Consider the following 18870-nt stretch of genomic DNA (forward strand, 5'->3'; position numbering starts at 1 on the left):
CTCCTCCTGCCTGGCTCGCCAGCCTGTAGCCTGATTTGGGGAGGGTTAGTAGGGACAGTGGATTTTATCCACTTAATTTAGTTTTATTTAATAATTAATTTTCTCATTAATTAATAATATTAATAATAATTAATAGATATTAATAATATGGGTATGGCTCGCCAATATGTGAGATCAGAGAATAAAGTTAATCTTGAATCAGGCTTCACAGAATTTATACAAGGAGATTGGGATATATCTGACAGGAAATTACACTGAGACAAAATTAGTCAATTAAGACATTTTATTTAAAATCAATAAAACAAGAAGTAAATGTAAAATGTTAAAAGCAGTTTGAGATTACAAAGTTACAAATATCACAGTTCTAAATGCACTCTGCAGCAAATAGCACTAGAGTAAATTTCACACCTCTGATAGAGGAAGTATAGTTATGAGTTTTAGCCCTCTATAAACTAAATGCTTAGAGGTGAAGCAGAAATAAGAATTTGTTCATACTTACAACTGTGAAAAGAATTAATACTATGACTTAGTATTGACAGCTTTTGTAGGAGAAAGAGGCTTCAAAGTAGGTTGAGATGATGGAGAATAGAAAGATGGTATCGCCTGCCTAATGGTGGATTGTCACCCTTTTCATAGGGAGAAATCCTTCCTCCTATGCCCAAATTTATCTTTCCCCCATGGAAAGGTGAGGGTACCTGTTTTCATAGGCTGACCTTTTGTGTACGTATTAATGACAGCTATGTACGTTTCTTGTGGTGTACGTGTTAGATGTGTGGGCAGAAATACCCTCCTTTTCACCCTAACTAGGTGAAAGGTTAGCAGACATTCAAAAAGTCTCTAGAGAATATGCGTAGGTTTGTCTCCTATTATTACTTTTCTGAGTAAGGGTCTTAAAGGTTGCTTTCAGCGTCACAGAGGAAATTGGCCAGGATGTCTGGCCTAGAAGTTTCTAGGTATCTTGCATTACAGCTATTGCAAATAATTCTATTAATCTATGCAGCCTACACACTTTTATCAAAAAGACATTTTATACAGACCAACAGATTAATCCTCAGGGCTACAGACTGTAATGGGGAGACTTGAGAAATACCTGTGGCCGCCGGCGAGGTAGGTGGCCGTCCCGAGAACGCAGAGCTGAGCATTTTGTGTTGAGTTGCTGCCTGCGCCCCCAGTGCCTGGCTGTGATCATAGAGTGGTTAGTACTCTGCGCTGTGGCCGCAGCAACCTCGGTTCGAATCCAGGTCACGGCATTAATTTTTGGTGGGGAGGGGCTATCCTGCAGCACGCCTCGTGGCTCAGTCTGATGGCGTCCGTTTGCAAAGAGAGCCATCAGCCGGTCCTTAGTTTCTGCTTGGTAAAGGCAAGTCAGTGGGGTCCATCCGTCAGAAAAAGAGTCCCAGGACTTCTTGCTGGGCGCCAGGGTCCAAAAGCGACGCATTCCCTCCTGGAAAGGGCTGTGTTTCGAATGTGCGTCCAGTGCGCATTGAAGGGAAGGATCTGCGTGCCTGGGAAGCTGCGTCCCTCCAGAGGCGCTTGAGAAGCCAAAGGGGCCGTGGGTGAGTTTGTGATGAGGTGAGTCTGAAGTGTGGAAGGAGGAGGGTGTCAAGAGGAGGTTTTGAGAGGAAAAAAGGTGCTGCTGAGCTGGTAGGTGAGGGCAAGGTCCCAGGCGGGTGTTGTGTGAGGAGCTGTGTAGGCCCGAAAAGGCGTGGTGCTGGGCAAGGACAGGTGAGGACGGCCAGGGCTTTTCCCAGGGCTGTTGCTGCGGCCAAAGCCTTTGGGAAGCAGAAGAGGGCCAGGGGTGTTGTTGCCTGCTGGGGCCCATGCGACGGTGTAGGTGTACGCTGACCATAGCTGGTCTGTGGGAGTTGGGGCCCTTTTCTGTGCCCCTTTCCTCGTTAGTATAGGGGTGAGTATCCCCGCCTGTCACGTGGGAGACCAGGGTTCGATTCCACGACGGGGAGGGTGACCCCTTTTCAAGGGGGGAACAAAGAAATCCCTGGCCTGCCCACCACATGCCTTGCATTCTCCTTCTATGGCCACTTCCCTTGGCACCCGGAACTGATGACTTTCACCTCTAGAGAGACAATTACCTCGCAAGGACACACTGGACCTAGCCAAAGCCTCTCCCTGGCCTTCCGCCCCCGGGCCCAGCTTCGGGGCCTGCACGTGGGGGCACGTTTCAGAGCAGCAAAGGGAAATAGGCTGGCCAGGGGCATGAGGACAATGGCCCAGACAAACGGGGAGGGACTTGGTCCAGGGGTGGAGGAAGACAGAAAAAGGGACAGGCATGGGATTGGCTTCCTCTATTTTTTCCTTTGCTCAGCATTTTACCTGTGACTGTAATGGAGAGACTTGAGAAATACCTGTGGCTGCCGGCGAGGTAGGTGGCTGCCCCGAGAGCGCAGAGCTGAGCATTTTGCACTGGGCTGCTCCCTGTGCCCCCAGCGCCTGGCCGTGATCGTATAGTGGTTAGTACTCTGCGCTGTGGCCGCAGCAACCTCGGTTCGGATTCGGGTCACGGCATTAATTTTTGGTGGGGAGGGGCTATCCTGCAGCACGCCTCGTGGCTCAGTCTGATGGCGTCCATTTGCAAAGAGAGCCATCAGCCGGTCCTTAGTTTCTGCTTGGTAAAGGCAAGTCAGTGGGGTCCATCGGTCAGAAAAAGAGTCCCAGGACTTCTTGCTGGGCGCCAGGGTCCAAAAGCGACGCATTCCCTCCTGGAAAGGGCTGTGTTTGGAATGTGCGTCCAGTGCGCGTTGAAGGGAAGGATCTGCGTGCCTGGGAAGCTGCGTCCCTCCAGAGGCACTTGAGAAGCCAAAGGGGCCGTGGGTGAGTTTGTGATGAGGTGAGTCTGAAGTGTGGAAGGAGGAGGGTGTCAAGAGGAGGTTTTGAGAGGAAAAAAGGTGCTGCTGAGCTGGTAGGTGAGGGCAAGGTCCCAGGCGGGTGTTGTGTGAGGAGCTGTGTAGGCCCGAAAAGGCGTGGTGCTGGGCAAGGACAGGTGAGGACGGCCAGGGCTTTTCCCAGGGCTGTTGCTGCGGCCAAAGCCTTTGGGAAGCAGAAGAGGGCCAGGGGTGCTGTTGCCTGCCTGTGCCCATGCGACAGTGTAGGTGTACGCTGACCATAGCTGGTCTGTGGGAGCTGGGGCCCTTCTCCATGCCCCTTTCCTCGTTAGTATAGTGGTGCGTATCCCCGCCTGTCACGCAGGAGACTGGTGTTCGATTCCCTGATGGGGAGGGTGACCCCTTTTCAAGGGGGGAACAAAGAAATCCCTGGCCTGCCCACCACATGCCTTGCATTCTCCTTCTACGGCCACTTCCCTTGGCACCCGGAACTGATGACTTTCACCTTTAGAGAGACAATTACCTCGCAAGGACACACTGGACCTAGCCAAAGCCTCCCCCGGGCCCAGCTTCGGGGCCTGCACGTGGGGGCACGTTTCAGAGCGGCAAAGGGAAATAGGCTGGCCAGGGCCATGAGGACAATGGCCCAGACAAACAGGGAGGGACTTGGTCCAGGGGTGGAGGAAGACAGAAAAAGGGACAGGCATGGGATTGGCTTCCTCTATTTTTTCCTTTGCTCAGCATTTTACCTGTGACTGTAATGGGGAGACTTGAGAAAGACCTGTGGCCTCCGGCGAGGTAGGTGGCTGCCCCGAGAGCGCAGAGCTGAGCATTTTGCACTGGGCTGCTGCCTGTGCCCCCAGCGCCTGGCCATGATCGTATAGTGGTTAGTACTCTGTGCTGTGGCCGCAGCAACCTCGGTTTGAATCCGTGTCACGGCATTAATTTTTGGTGGGGAGGGGCTATCCTGCAGCATGCCTCGTGGCTCAGTCTGATGGCGTCCATTTGCAAAGAGAGCCATCAGCCGGTCCTTAGTTTCTGCTTGGTAAAGGCAAGTCAGTGGGGTCCATCGGTCAGAAAAAGAGTCCCAGGACTTCTTGCTGGGCGCCAGGGTCCAAAAGCAGCGCATTCCCTCCTGGAAAGGGCTGTGTTTGGAATGTGCGTCCAGTGCGCGTTGAAGGGAAGGATCTGCGTGCCTGGGAAGCTGCGTCCCTCCAGAGGCTCTTGAGAAGCCAAAGGGAAATAGGCAGGCCAGGGGCATAAGCAATGATTTCCCAACACCCCCCCCCCCTCCCAGTTTTGTGAACTAGTTACATGCCAAACCTGGTGGCTGAACTTCGTGACTTTGTCCTCATCCACAACTATTTCACATTCGGGGACAATATATATCTTCAAGTCAGCGCCACTGCTATGGGTACCCACATGGCCCCACAGTATGCCAACATTTTTATGGCTGACTTAAAACAATGCTTCCTTAGCTCTCGTCTCCTAATGCCCCTACTGTACTTGCACTACACTGAAGACATCTTCATCATCTGCACTCATGGAAAAGAAGCCCTTGAGGAATTCCACCATGATTTTAACAATTTCCATCCCACCTGCTAAAGTGAAAAAACAGGTTGACAGAGCCAGAAGAGTACCCAGAAGTCACCTACTACAAGACAGGCCCAACATAGAAAGTAACAGAACACCACTGGCCTTTACGTTCATCCCCCAATTAAAACCTCTCTAGCGAATCATCAAATTTCTACAACCTATCCTGAAAGATGATCCCTCTCTCCCAGATCTTGGGAGGCAGGCCAGTCCTTGCTTACAGACAACCCCCAAACCTGAAGCAAATCCTCACCAGCAACCACAGAACAACACTAACCCAGGAATCTATCCTTGCAATAAAGCCCGATGCCAACTCTGTCCACATATCTATTCAAGTGACACCATAATACGACCTAATCACATCAGCCATGCCATCAGGGGCTCGTTCACCTCCACATCTACCAATGTGATATATGCCATTATGTGCCAGCAATGCCCCTCTGCCATGTACATTGGCCAAACCAGACAGTCTCTGTGCAAAAATAAATGGGATGCAAATCAGACTTCTAGAATTATAACATTCAAACACCAGTAGGAGAACACTTCAACCTCTGGCCGTTCAGTAACAGATTTAAAGGTGGCAATTTTGCAACAGAAAGCTTCAAAAACAGACTCCAACGAGAAACTGCTGAACTTGAATTAATATGCAAACTAGATACAATCAATTTAGGCTTAAATAGAGACTGGAAATGGCTGAGCCATTACACACATTGAATCTATTTCCCCATGTTAAGTATCCTCACACCTTCTTGTCAAACTACCTTAAATGGGTCATCTTGATTATCACTACGAAAGTTTTTTTTTCTCCTGCTGAGAATAGCTCATCTTAATTAATTAGCCTCTTAGAGTTGGTTGGGCAACGCCCACCTTTTCATGTTCTCTGTGTGTATGTGTGTGTGCATATACATATATCCTCACTATATGTTCCATTCTATGCATCCGATGAAGCCATTTATCAACATTGAATTTCAGCTGCCATTTTGTTGCCCAATCACCCAGTTTTGTGAGATCCCTTTGTAACTCTTCGCAGTCTGCCTGGGACTTAACTAACTATCTTGAACAGTTTTGTATCATCTGCAAATTTTGTCACCTCACTGTTTACCCATTTTTCCAGATCATTTATGAGTATGTTGAACAGTAATGGTCCCAGTACTGACCCCTCTGGGATACCATCTCTCTCCATTCTGAAAACTGATAATTTATTCCTACCCTTTGTTTCCAAGATTTTAACCAGTTACTGATCCATGAGAGGACTTCCCTCTTATCCCATGATGGCTTACTTTTCAAAAGTCAATTTAAATTAAATACATTTTTTTAAAATTATATATATTTTTAGAAATCTAGACCTGTTATGTGTAACTTGCATTATCCTTATGTTAAATTTGCGTTATCCTAACAAAACATTTACTTTATTCACATCTCTTTTATATATCTCATTGGCCCTGACACCCCCCCCTGTGAATTCAAACACCCTCCCTAATTTCAATTCCTGGGGAAACTACTGGGCGCCGCCTCCTGCCTGGCAAGAAGCCACAGCACCGGGGGGTCACAGGGCACGATGGGCTTCCGCGCGCGGCTGTTTTCTGCCGGTCGCGGGGTGACGGTTCCTGCCCGTGGCGGCCGGTGGCTGCGGGGTCCCGATGGCAGCTGGAGGCTCTGGCATCCACCTGCGGCGGCTGGGAACTACGGGGCCATCTGCAATGGCCAGGGACTGCGGCTTCTCCTCACCCCCCCCCGGTGACTGGGAACGCCAGGCTCTGCCTGCAGTGTCTGAGCGCTGGGGGCTCCCTCTCTTGCCTCGGGCGGCTGAGGGCTGCCTGGGGCGGCTGGGAGCTCCAGGGTCTTCAGCGCTGCAGGGTCTGTTAGCAATGACGTGGGGCTGCAGGGTCCTCACGCCATCAATGCCTGTTGGGAAATCCTGGGTCCATCCGCAGCAGCTGGGAGCTCTGGGGTCCACTCGTAGGAGCTGCAGGGTCCATACGCAGTGGGGTGGGGTGGCTGCTGGGAGCTCCAGGGTCTGCTGGGAGCTCCAGGGTCTGCCTGTGGGAGCTGTGGGGAGATGAGGGGTTTGGGGTGGAGGAGGGGGCTGCAGGCTGCAGGGTGGGGCTGAGGGATTCAGAGTGCAGGAGGGGGCTGTGGGTTGAGGCAGGGGATCGGGGTCCAGGATGGGGTGATGGCTCTGGGGTGGGGGCAGGGATGATGGGTTCCAGGTGTGGGAGGAAGCTCTGGGCTAGGGCAGGAGGTTGAAGTGCAGAGGGGTGAGGGCTCTGGGGTGCAAGAGGGGGCTCTGGGTTTGGGGGGGTTCAGGGCTGGGGCAGGGGGTTGGGGTGCAGATTTACCTCGGGAGGATCCTGGTCAGCGGTGCAGCAGGGGGGACCTACTGGCCACTTCCAGGGCACAGCGCGGTGCCCTAGGACACTTAGGGACCGGCCTGCCTGAGCCCCGCAGCACCGCTGACCGGACTTATAACCCAGTCACCCCACTGGGAGCTCCAGGGTCCCCCTGTCACATGTGGTACCTGGGAGCTCTGGGATCCACCCATAGCAGCTGGGAGCTCTGGGGGCATCCCGCTGCTCTCAGTAGCTGGGAGCTGTGGGGTCCATCTGTGGTGGCATGGGCCTGTGGGAGCCCCTTCTGCCACTGGTGGCTGATAGCTGTGGATCTCTGACAGTCACGAATTCTGTGATTCTGTGACCCCCTATATATAATCTTAGCCTTAATCGTTGTTGACTGTCTCTCTCAATCTAGAGGTCTGCTCTAGCACAGATGGGACAGGGAAGACAGACGCTCACCCCCCAGCACAGGTTTGGGCAGAAATGGCTCTTGGGCTATTTGCTGTGCATGCAGAGGACTTGTCCAGGCCAGTGGAGTAGCCCAGCCAGATGAGGAGCTGGAAGGAGGAGACCTGAGGAGCCTGGACAGCCCTTTTCTTCACAGCCAGTGCCTGTCAGCAGGATTCCTCCTCCTCCTCAGTGAGACTAAATCTCCCCACCTAGACAGCCGGCCTGTCTGCTGCACCCCAGTCCCCCATACCTGAGCCTCCCTGCCAAAGCCCTGCACCTGGCCCCATAGAATTAAGTCTCACATCTCACTGGGAACTCGACTTCTTGTGCCCAGAGAGTCTCAGCCCCCCTCAGTAGATGACCCAAGAAACACAGAATGGCTTGGAGAGGCTTTTCCATTATAACTGTGTGGCCTAACGGATAAGGCGTCTGACCTCGGATCAGGCAGTTGTGTTTGTGCAGATTTAACTTTGTGCTGAAAGTCCTGCTCCCTTCAGGGCTGTAACTTCTTGGCCGCTCAGGCCAATGTTCTGGCTTCAGCTAGAGCCCCGGGAAGGAGTTGGGGGGTGGGAGTGACAAAGGCTGGGGCATGAGCCCCACATACTTCCAGTCTCGCCGTTGCCATTCCTGACTTGCCAAAGAAAATGGGCGGCTGCCCGGGCTAGCGTGTAGAGCAGTTTCCCTCGTCAAAATTTGCACCTGTCCCTGTGCTTGAGGGGGTTTGCTAAATAGCGCCTTGGGAGCCTGGTTGTTTCTCTGCTTCTCGCCAGCTGGGGAAAAGCCTCTTGGGGAAAAATCTCCTGCCCCACTGCCAAAGTGAGCACCTGGAGTGGGAACGGTCAGAGGCCCCACCGGGGGGGTTGGCCCTGCTTTCCTACCATCTTCTGATGTTGGCCACAGAGCATCAGCAGCTGGCCTGTGGGTGGCTTTCAGTGGGTGTTTGGCATGACAGGGAGCAGGCTGTCTGGTGTCTCTGTGGCTGTCTGCTGGCCACACATAGTCATGGTTCTCCCCTCCTCTTGCCCTGCCCTCGGTTGCTCTGTGGCTTTTAAACCTTCCCTTGGCGCTGACAGCACCAGCCGCCTCTGCTCCAGGTGCCCAGAGCAGGAAAGGTGTGCTGGGCTCCAGCCTGGGACTCTGCCTCCCTCCTGCCTAGCCCTGACTATGAAGCCTGGCCCTGGCACTCCTTCCTTCAAGTGCCATGTGGGCAAGAGGAAGAGGGTGGCAGCTGGAGGTACAGGGACCAATGTTGTGGGCATCAGGTGAAGCAGCGAGAAACCACCATCCGGTCAACCCGCAGGAATCTCTAGCCAGACTGTTAAGTTCTGGGACCCCAACCTCTAGTGGCCAGTCCACTGAACAAGCTGGACCAAAGACCTATCTCCAGTGGGCATCAGTCAGGGCTGCTGAATTAATTTTGCTGGGTGTAAGTTAATTAGGGGAGTGGGATATAATTGGTTAGAGAATTCTGTTACGATTGGTTAGTCACATTTCAGTAAAATGATTGGTTAAGGTCTAGCTGAGAATATTACTATATAAACGGGTCAAACAGGAAGTGGAAGGAGAAATTGGAATCATGCTAATGGGTGGGGGATGGGAATAGGGACACAGGCAAGGCTCTGCAGTGTCAGAGCTGGGAAGCGGGACACTGGGGAGCAGACTCTGTCAGTGTATAGAGATAAGCCCGACTGGTGTGAAGGGCTTCGGAATCTGCTTGCTTGGCAACAAACCCCAGTAAACATCCCTTTGTCTGCGCTTCCGACTTCTGGTCTTTTGCTGCTTATTGATTGTGTGACAAGAGCCAGGGAAGTGGGCAGGGGAAGGGAAAGCCCTCTAACAATGGCTCCTTGCTCCTCTCCCTCCAGGCTCAGGGGTCAAGGATGGGCAGGACTCCAGGCTCTGCTTGAGGGATCCTGGCACAGGGGCTGGCAGGGAGAAAGGTTTGTTGATTCTGACCTGCACTCAGGAGAGGAGGTAATAAGTGCAGGGGGCATTTTTGACTCATCCTCAGGGTCCCCTGGGCTGGAATTCTACCTTCCACAGGGCCAAATGAGGGGGTGACATCACTTGGCTAATGAAAACCAGTGCTCTAGGTGAGGTTTGAACTCACAACCTCAGCAGAGTTCTTCTCAGCACTGCCCTATAAGTACTGTGTGCTAACCAATTGCGCCACTGGAGCACCTGTCAATTATGCTTCTCCGAGACCCCCTAGGTTGATACAGGCAAGAGCTAGGGGCTGTGTGCAAGCAGGGGTAGGTCAGGGTGCAGGCAGGGGGTAGCTAGGGGCTGTTTGTAGGCAGGATGGAGCTCAGGGTGCTGGGAGGAGGGTAGCTAGGGGCTGTGTGCAGGCAGGGGAGAGGGTGGCTAGAGGCTACTCCAGAGATATACAGAAGAAGCCTCGTGCTGCCCACAGTCCTTGCACCCAGGGCGCCCCGTGGGAAGATGAGCCGCTGGGACACCAAACGGATCCATGTCCAGGGATGTGACAGGCTCCTTCCATGAGCACAAAGCAGCAAACTCCGCAATGGCCCCAGCTCCCCATGGCACGGAGGGCGAGCGGTGGCAGGGGAAGGCAGGGCACACAGGGCTGGCTCGGGGCTTTGCCAGCGTGAACAGCGGGGAGATGGCAGGCAGCTGGCAAAGGGGAGCCCAGGGCCAGCTGTTAGGATGTGGATTTTCACGCCTGTCTGGAAAGGCCTAGACGTTAACAATGCAGGTAGATGATTCTCATGTAGCTAGTCACAGAGGTAGGGAAAACAGAATCACAATCACTGTTTGCCGGTGTAAGGGCTTCTCTTACTGGGACAGTCTGAGGCCCTGCTCTTTGGCTACGCCGCAGGGGCCGCCATAGGCTGGGAAGCGAACGGTCACGTCCTCACCAGTCACACTGAAATAAGGTGCTACTGGGCTGTTGGGAATACAGTCCTGTCCTGACAATGCCCAGCACCACCAGGTAAAGATGGTTAAAGAAAACTGAGTTTGGTAGCGTCCTGTCTGGCAAGAACTCACCTATCAATAGCAGGGCTGTGACACTCTCATTTCTGTGTTGTTCTAGCACTGTAGTCCCCACTTCCCTATTGTTTGTCTGTATAATCGCTGTCTGGGTCTGTGATTGTTTCTGTCAGCTGTAGAATTAATTTTGTTGGGTGTAACCCAATTAAGGTGGTGGGACATAACTGGTTAGATAATGGTGTTAGGGTTGGTTAGTTACATTTCAGTACAATGAGTGGTTAGGTCTAGCTAAGCAGAACTCAAGTTTTACTATATAGTCTGCAGTCAGTCAGGATGTAAGGGGGGGGAATTGGCATCATGTTTTGCTAAGGAGGGGAATGGGAACAGGGACACAGGCAAGGCTCTGTGGTGTCAGAGCTGGGACTGGGACACTGAGGAAGGAAACTGGAATCGTTGCTTGCTGGAAGTTCAACCCAATAAACATCTAATTGTTTGCACCTTTGGTATTGCTGCTCTCTGTTTACACGAGAAGGACCAGGGAATGGGAGGGTGAAGGGATAAGCCCCCTAACACTAGCTAACATCTAACATTTGAACCTCTTCTTTTCACACCGTTGCTCATTCTCAGGTTCTTCTTCGTCTCCAGACAGATCCATTCTCTTCCAGGATGGCCTTGCTCTTTCTGTCTGTTTCACTCATGGATGTTTTGGAGTAAACACTCCCCTTCCCTCTATTCTCAGACAAACACTAGTATAAACTGTTTGCTGCTGATGGGTTTAGAAAGCATTTGTGGAGTGGAAGATGCCATTTCTGGGGGATTGTTCCCAAGCTGCAGTACTTGAAACATCTCCCAGCTTCCTTGGTGAAAATAAGACCAAGGTTTCTTTGCAATATACAAGAAGAAAGGAACTTTTCACCCCAGATGAGATTTGAACCCACAATCCCTGACATAAGAAGCCAATGCCTTATCCATTAGGCCACTGGGGCCCTGGAAAGAGGGATGGAAATTCCCTCTTAGGACTGCACATTCCTCACATTCACTCAGAAGCCAAATACCCTATTTAATTGCCTTACAGAAACGTCTGCATCCCCTGGCAGCGAGGCACCTGGGCAGGTCGCTGACAGAGCTGAGCACCACCTTTCTGCCAGCCATCTTTAGAGAAGAACCCCACCCTAGAGTCACCCCTTCCTCCTTCAGCTCCTCCACGGCTGTGGCTCTGAGTGGCAGTAGGATGATTAGGGGGCGAATCCGGGGCTGGAAGGGGGGTAAGGTCGGCCTGTAAGGAGGAACCAGGTGGGGCAGACCCAGGGGGAGGCTGTGGGCTGCTGGTTGGTTGTTGGGATCCAAGCTCTAGATCAAAGCTGCACAGCGACCTGACACCCAGGGTTATAGGGCCGACATAGTGACCCCCTTACTGGCCTCGGTGACCCCCAAACCCTTGTTACTAAGGGCATTGAGGAGTCTCTGTCCATTAATAACTTCTGGGAGCTCCCCAGCAGGCTGCAGGCGTCAGCCGCCTCCTGCCACAAAGGTCAGACTCTTGGTGCTGTGCCAGCCACCCCCTCGCTTGCAGGCCCAGTGAAGGAAGCAGAAGGCCTGGTGCTGGCAGAAGAGGGTTTTGATTAATCGACCTCTGTGTTATGGGCACAGAACGCTTCCACTGTGTCCCTCTGCTGGCTTTTCTTCAGCAGCGCCTAGCGGCCCTGGATCCAGGCTAGTGCCTGGTGAGCTCTGGCACTGGCAGGAAGCCCTGCAGGGTGAGAGAGAAATGGACGAGTCACGCCGGCTCAAAGACGCCTCCCTCCCACTTCCCTGTACACTGTGCAAAGCTCTTGGCCTGCCTCATGCCTCGTCAGGAAAGCGCGGCCATGCAGCCCAAGCCTGAGTCACGTCTGCGGCCTGGCCAGCCCCGCCCCGGCTGACGGCGCGCAGAGCCACGCGAGTCAATGGCAGGTCGAGTAAGGAGCCTCGGCTCTTTCCCCTGACAGCCACACACACAGCGCTGCCTAGCGCCCCCAGAGCCTCCCTCGTGTTCTCCTGCAGCAGCCGCCTGCCGGTGTGGGTGGGAAAAGGGGACCAGGAAGCACTGCAGCCTCATTCCAGGACAGGAGGCCCTCGCCACGCCCAGGCCTGCCTCTTGCCTTCAGCCCAGGCAGCCAGAGGTGCCGGGGAGCTCCCTGGCAGGACACCTCTTCGCCTCAGCCACCTCTTGCCTCATGGCTTAGGATCTTGGTGCTCTGCTGGTCACCGGCTCGCTTGAAGGCCCAGAGGGAAAAGAAATAAGTGCACACATAGCAGAGGATGGTTTTGATCTATCAACCTTGGGGTTATGGGCCCAGCACGCTTCCGCTGCGCCACTCTGCTGGTTCTTCACACCCTCCCCCTGCCACCTAGCTGCCACTATCCGGATTAGTGCCTCACGCGCTCTCGCACTGGCAGGCAGATGCACAGGCTGCTAGGCAGCTGCCCTGGTCACAGGATTTTACAGCTTCTACAGGGTAAAAGGGATCTGTTTGGGGTTTGGACCCCATTGGGAGCTGGGTGGCTGAGTGCTGGAGACGGGAGCACTTCTTAAACCGTTTTCAGTTAAGCCTTCAGCTTGTGGGGGACGAGGTTCAGCCTTGGATCCGTGTCTGCAGCAGGCAAGCGCGTCTGGCTCAATTCCCCCGCTATATTAGCAGACTAAAACCCAGAGCAAACGCACACGCCTTGCAAAGGAACAGGAGCTGGGATCTCGAACCAATGTCAACATTTTATTAAGATGACGTTCCAAGAAAAAAAAAAAGTGTACGGTACAGAGTTTAGGCGTAGAAGTTTCTGGTGCTCAGGGAACAATGTACAGCTTACCCAAGGGGTGCGAAGTTCGGTTTAAGATCGGGTGGCATAAGGAATACATAATCTGCAATAGCCCCAACTGGGGGTAAAAGGTTAACGTACAGATACTGAGTTAGGAGGGTATGTTGTCCATGTGAGGGCTACGTTCAGGAGTGGAGTATAACGAGTGGTTACGACGATGAGCATGGATTGACCCGCGTTTGGTGAGTTTTAAGGTTCGGTGTTTTTTAATCTTTGCCACAATCTACTTGAAGCAGGGTCAGTATGAACTCTACCCCGCCATCTGTTGGTGATCTGTTGTCAAGGCCTTTTGGGGCTGATATCATTTGGCATGGTTACACCCACCCCGGATTGCATGATGGGAGTGCTTGTCCAAACAGTGATTTCAGCTGCTGTGGGATTCCCAGTCTCTTTGTTATTGGGGCAGGAGTAATCCAGTGTATTTTCCTGTTGTTAAAGCAGCAAAGAATCCTGTGGCACCTTATAGACTAACAGACGTTTTGCAGCATGAGCTTTCGTGGGTGAATACCCACTTCTTCAGATGCAAGTGGTGGAAATTTCCAGGGGCAGGTTTATATATGCAAGCAAGAAGCAAGCTAGAGATAACGAGGTTAGTTCAATCAGGGAGGATGAAGCCCTGTTCTAGCAGTTGAGTGAAAACCAGTTGAGGAGAAAATGGTTCTGTAGTTGGCAAGCCAGTCACAGTCTTTGTTTAATCCTGAGCTGATGGTGTCAAATTTGCAGATGAACTGGAGCTCAGCAGTTTCTCCTTGAAGTCTGGTCCTGAAGTTTTTTTGCTGCAGGACGGCCACCTTAAGATCTGCTATTGTGTGGCCAGGGAGGTTGAAGTGTTCTCCTACAGGTTTTTGTATATTGCCATTCCTAATATCTGATTTGTGTCCATTTATCCTTTTCCTTAGAGACTGTCCAGTTTGGCCAATGTACATAGCAGAGGGGCATTGCTGGCATATGATGGCATATATTACATTGGTGGACGTGCAGGTGAATGAACCTGTGATGGTGTGGCTGATCTGGTTAGGTCCTGTGATGGTGTCGCTGGTGTAGATATGTGGGCAGAGTTGGCATCGAGGTTTGTTGCATGGATTGGTTCCTGAGCTAGAGTTACTATTGTGCAGGGTGCAGTTACTGGTGAGAATATGCTTCAGGTTGGCAGGTTGTCTGTGGGCGAGGACTGGCCTGCCACCCAAGGCCTGTGAAAGTGTGGGATCATTCTCCAAGATGGGTTGTAGATCCCTGATGATGCGCTGGAGGGGTTTTAGCTGGGGACTATATGTGATGGCCAGTGGAGTCCTGTTGGTTTCTTTCTTGGGTTTGTCTTGCAGTAGGAGGCTTCTGGGTACACGTCTGGCTCTGTTGATCTGTCTCCTTATTTCCTCGTGCGGGTACTGTAGTTTTGAGAATGCTTGGTGGAGATTTTGTAGGTGTTGGTCTCTGTCTGTGGGGTTAGAGCAGATGCGGTTGTACCTCAGTGCTTGACTGTAGACAATGTCTCTTGTGGTGTGCCCGGGATGGAAGCTGGAGGCATGAAGGTAGGCAACCTACCGACCGACCACTTGCATCTGAAGAAGTGGGTATTCACCCACGAAAGCTCATGCTGCAAAACGTCTGTTAGTCTATAAGGTGCCACAGGATTCTTTGCTGCTTTTACAGATCCAGACTAACACGGCTATCCCTCTGATTCCTGTTGTTAGTACTTGAACCTGCATGGAGACACCCGAGTGGGTGTCATGTCCATTACTTTAACAAGGGGTAGTTGATTATTTTATCAAGATCCAAATTTCTTGGTCAAGTTCTAGTCAATGTCTAGATACCAGAGAAAATAATACACTGATGTTATTAAGAAGAATATAGAAAGATTTTTGCAGTCACTATAGGTATAACTATGATGATTGTTTTATGTTTCACTCTTTACATCTGACACCACCACTGCCTTTCCCTTTAGTCTTGTAGTTTACCAAGGGTAAAACTACACATCACTTCAGATACGAGGGAGTGTTTGTGTTCATTCCTGCTAGCTACACAGGGGTTTGATGTAGCTGCTTTCAATCCTCCAGCTCTGCTAGGATAAGTAGCATTTCAGGCTGTCACTGAACTGAAGAAGGGAGATCATTTTTTGACAGGTTATGACTCCTCCTAAAGGTGTTTGTGTGGCTGGCAGCCCTGGTTCCCAGGTGTCTCCTGAGGGAAGAAAGTTTCTGTGCAAAATACTAAAACTTTTAACAGAGAGGAGGGAAAGGCGATGGCCACATGATGGGCCCAGTATGTACAACAACATGGTTCTTTTATGTGGGATGACTCTGAACACTGACTGATCTCCACTCCCTTGTGTTTGAAGAGATGTTTAGTTGTGCACTTGGGAACCTATAAGGCTGAAGCAATTTTATGGATGGTGACACTACGACTGAAAGGTTATTTAATGTTGTAGAAATTGTTAAAAACACTGAGCTTAAACTGGAACTGCCTGTTGTTAAAGGCTGGTTTCCCCAGGTCAGTTCCATAAGCTCTGCTAGAAACACCCTGGGTTCTCTCCTGCCTCGGTGGGAACTGGAGGGAATCGTCCCCTGCTGTCCTTGGCTCCAGGCTGGTTTTTCTGGGGAGGGGACGTGGAATTGATTTGTTTGCTGTTGAGAAGGGAGCCGGGCCAGTTCTCAGGGAACGAGAACTCCCAGCATCTTCCCAGCCCAGCCCAGGCTGCTGCCCTGTCCCAGCCTCTGTTCCCCTGGGGCCCCTGCGTGTTTGACTCTAGAGCAGGCCGGGAGCAGCAGCTGAGGCAGAGGACAGCCTGGGCCAGGCAGGTGCTAGGAGCAGAGCACCAGAGGCCTCTACTGGCTCCCTCCTCAGCAGGAAACAATCAGTCCCCACCCGCACCCCGGAACAGCAGCCTGGCACCAAGGGCAGTGCCCACTGGGGGTTTCTCTTTTTCCTCTTCCTGGGGTGAGCAGGGACCTGGGGGTGTTTCTAGCAGGGCAGTTGGAACTGAATTGGGAACCAGCTTTTAATAACAGGCAGCTCAAGTTCAGACTAATTTTGTTACAATTTCCTTTACAAGGTAAAATAATTCAAAAGTAAACAGGCAGGAATGATTGTAACTCTTTTCTCCCGGGCATAGAAAGAAACGGCTTTTTGGCTTTTCATGATACAGGAGTCAGGTTCATTCACTGTGCAGAATCAATGTGCCCAGAAGCCTGTTGTGTTTCATTTCTTAGGCTCTGCTGTCATTGTGTGACCATTTCCTTCCCCTCCTTTCTGTCCAAAGCACAGAGCCCAGTTCCTCCAGGGAGAGAACATCTTTCTTCTTTCCTTCCTCAACAGCCCCCTTCCTTGGGGAGCCCTTTGCTGGGATCTGGGTGGGGAACAGCCGTTTCTGAGGATTAATTTCACACCATATTTGGTGTTGATATATAGATTTTACAGCCAGACTAGATCACTACATACTTCTGCTCTGACCTGATTCAGAACAGAGTCCAGAGAATTTTACCCAGTGACTCCTACATCCACCCCAAGATCTTCTGGCTGAACGAGGAGGGTTCATTCAGAAAGCCATCGTGTTTGGATGTAAAGGTGGGAAATGATGGGGAAATTGGCCCCTCTTTCAAGTTTAAATATTGTAACTTCTACATCTAGACCAGGGTGGCCAACCTGAGACTGAGAAGGAGCCAGAATTTCCCAATGTATCTGCCAAACGTGCACCTTTGTATGCAACTACTGAGTCAATTGTGAACCTTCCCATCATTATCATTATCCCTGTAAAATAATGATGGTGATGGACACTTGGCTCTATATCCCAGTGTGCCCTGGACATCTACAGGCTGCGTTAGCCAATCCAACCATTCGGCACTTGCAGATGGGCACCTCTGTATTGTGCCTGAGTCTTGTACAGCTATGAAAGGCTGGTAGATGCCGATATTTTCCCGTCTTTTTAACCAGCACTAATACCTGGCCAGGCCAGGGCTGGGAAGAGAGAGAGAGCAGCAGGTTTCCCCTATTGTGTCCGTCTCGCTTTTTCTTGACTAGCTTCACCTCTGCATCAACTTGCCTTTTTCCTGGGTGAGCCTGGCTAGCTCAGTTGGCAAAGCATCAGACTTTTAATCTGAGGGTCCAGGGTTTAAGTCCCTGGTCAGGTGATAAACTGCTTACGATGATTGTAAAAATCTGACTTTCGGGAGTCTTCTTTGGTGTTACTCTTTCTCTTCAGGATTTTGCCTTTCTTAAGAAGGGCCTTTGTGTGTGGGAGATTGAAGGGCAACTTCTTGACATTTCCTTTGTCCTCACAGGCTGGAGGAATAAAGTCCTCTGGGCATAGAGCATGTTCCTCCCCTGCACACACAAACACACAGAATATCCCTAAGGAATTAGAATCACCTGTTGCCTTCCCCTGTCCTGCTGGATCCTCAAATGAAGATGCTCTTCAGCCTAAACCCATGTCCCCTCTACTCCCAGTGCCCCTCAGACCCAACCCACAGGCCCCTTCTCCTCATGCTGCTACTCAATCCCAACCCATGGCTCCCTCCTTCCCTCCAGCAGCAGGTGCTTCAGACCCCCTCAGGAAGATTTTCTTGCAAGGTTTCGTGTATGAGTCTGCATGTGGATTTTACGGTATGTTGGAAATAGGTTGGGTTGCTTGCCGAAATGATCACTTGTGGCTGGTGTTGGATTCCCAGTCTTCTTATTATTGGATCAGGAGAAACAAAGGGTTGTTATCCTTGATGTGTGAATCAAGGACTCAACCCTGGGTATAAACTAAATGAGCTGCCCACAGATTCTGGCAGCCACAATGAGCATTTGGTGCGAGAGCCCAGACCTACCCCGTCCCACAGGGAGGGGACCACCTGCAAGGGGCTTGGACCACTGACCTATCAGCTCTTAACTCCCAAACAATCAGTAACTCTATTATCAGTGCCTGTGAGTGTAATTTAAATCATAAGAAAAACCACACTGGGCTGGACCAAAGGTCCATCTAGCTCTGAATCTTGTCTTCTGACAGTAGCCAATACCAGGTGCTCTAAAAGGATCTCAACAAGGCACCACTGGGAGTTGAACCCAGGATCTCCTGTTTACAAAACAGGTACTTTAACCAGCTAAACCATGGTGCCTGCTTGTGATTAAGGTACAGTGTCTGCTCACACCTGCCTCTCTGCATCCCCACCTGAGCCTGACAAGCGTTGCTTGTGTTTGGATTCTGCAAAGCAGAGGAGCAGGTGACATTTTCCTTGCAAGGTGTGTGTGTGTGTGTGTGTGTGTGTGTGTGTGTGTGTGTGTGTGTGTGTGTGTGTGTGTGTGTGTGTGTGTGTGTGTGTGTGAGAGAGAGAGAGAGAGAGAGAGAGAGAGAGAGAGAATCTTTGGCCAGGTCTGCACTACAAAGTTATTTCAGCAGAATTATATTGCTCAGATGTGTGAAAAACACACTATGCTTCCTCAGTTAGCAGCTTGTGGCTGGTGCACACACTGCAATGCCACGTCTGGCGACAAAACTGCCCTGTTTTGCTGACAAAATAAAACCACTTCGATGAGCGGTCTAGAGCTTTTTGCAGCAAACTTAAAGTGAGAGTGTCAATGTAGACGCTGCTGTTCATTATATCACCATAACTGGCCTCTTCCAGTATCCCACAATGCCCTCTGTGAACTTGCTTGCCCTGCATTCCTGCTACAGAGCCATGGGGTCCTCCCCTTACGTAGCTCCAGCTCCGGGAAGTTCTCACAGCTGAGACTGCTGCTCTGCTCCAGCAGCCAGGAGCAAATCACTGCCGTGGATGCTGCTCTCTCCCGCACTGCGAACACAGAGCAGGGTGGCGGGAACTTCCTTACATGGCGGGGCACTGGCATCCGAACTGTGACACTCCCCAGGA

General features: G+C 51.4%; 1 non-coding gene across 1 annotated transcript; it reads right to left on the reverse strand.

Moving 5' to 3' along the window:
- Positions 1-18043: 18043 nt before the first annotated feature.
- TRNAT-UGU lies at positions 18044-18117 on the reverse strand. Its single transcript has one exon. It is a non-coding gene; the product is annotated as a tRNA-Thr (tRNA).
- Positions 18118-18870: the final 753 nt, after the last annotated feature.

Source organism: Mauremys mutica, unplaced genomic scaffold (assembly GCF_020497125.1).
Source record: "Mauremys mutica isolate MM-2020 ecotype Southern unplaced genomic scaffold, ASM2049712v1 Super-Scaffold_100186, whole genome shotgun sequence".
Taxonomy (NCBI): domain Eukaryota; kingdom Metazoa; phylum Chordata; order Testudines; family Geoemydidae; genus Mauremys; species Mauremys mutica.